General features: G+C 54.5%; 1 long non-coding RNA gene across 1 annotated transcript; it reads right to left on the bottom strand.

The window, feature by feature from the left end:
• Positions 1 to 277: 277 nt before the first annotated feature.
• Positions 278 to 716, bottom strand: LOC134512455 (uncharacterized). Its single transcript, XR_010070124.1, has 3 exons — positions 638 to 716; positions 407 to 519; positions 278 to 308 (listed from the first exon to the last, which is right to left on the bottom strand). It is a non-coding gene; the product is annotated as an uncharacterized LOC134512455 (long non-coding RNA).
• Between the last annotated feature and the right edge of the window lie 264 nt (positions 717 to 980).

Raw genomic sequence — 980 nt, 5'->3', positions numbered from 1 at the left:
ACCTGAAAGGAAACCCCTTGCTGACGCACAGAAGAAGCCAGGGTTCTGTTGCCAAGAGCTCGCTCTACCATGTGCTCTTGGAAGGGCATGTGGAAAATGCCTTCTCCTCCATCCCCGCTAACCTTTGCATCACTGCAAGTGACGTGGAGACTTTGCGGCACACGGGAAACCCCTCTGATGGGCACTCACCCCTCCCCCACCTCCCTTCTTTCCCTCTCACCTGCAGCACCCTGGATCAACAGGAGGAAGATGGAGAAGAGCAGGTACAGGATCTTCATGGCTGACACCTGTCCCGGGTCTGGACGGGGCTGCGGAGAGGGACACCGCGGCAATAAGGACATGGAGGACCCAGGTGGTGCAGAAGCCTGGGCACTCTGCCCAGGATACTAAACTGCAGAGAGCCTACCTCCAACTCAAGCAGATGGTGTTCCCTCTACCTTTGGCTTAAGAACAATTCTGAGCTCCGTACCACTCTGCATGTCTTGCAATGATTCTTTTTTCCCAGACATCTCTGGTGGCCTAATTACATGCATGGATACTTCCAGCAGCTGGCCATGCAGATGAGTCTCGAGTGATGGGAATTGAACAGAGGAGCTGAATGGTCACTTTTCCAGAAAGAGAGCCAGCAATTACCTACCTGATGAAGGTCTTGCTGTTCAGGCAGTAAGAACCCAACAGGAATCGCTGGCGTCCAGCTGCCCTGGGGTGCAAGGAGTACTGTTTTGGCTCAAACACCTGGGTTTTATACCATTGCTGAGGGGTGGGACGTGCGCTTATTCCTGCTGACCCATCTCCCCTTGGCCAATGAGAAAGCGACCCAGCTGTGTGGGGACGATCCCTCTCTGAAGCAATGGGAGAGGCTGAGGTGCCTCCTGGGGGCTGTTGCAATCTTCACCGTTATCCTCATGCAACAGCTCTTGTGACACCCCACCTCACAGCAGGCACACGGGCTGTGGTGGCTTGCTGAAAAATCTTTGGGA

Source organism: Chroicocephalus ridibundus, chromosome 3, assembly GCF_963924245.1.
Source record: "Chroicocephalus ridibundus chromosome 3, bChrRid1.1, whole genome shotgun sequence".
Classification (NCBI taxonomy): Eukaryota; Metazoa; Chordata; class Aves; order Charadriiformes; family Laridae; genus Chroicocephalus; species Chroicocephalus ridibundus.
This window is presented reverse-complemented; position numbering and strand designations above follow the sequence as displayed.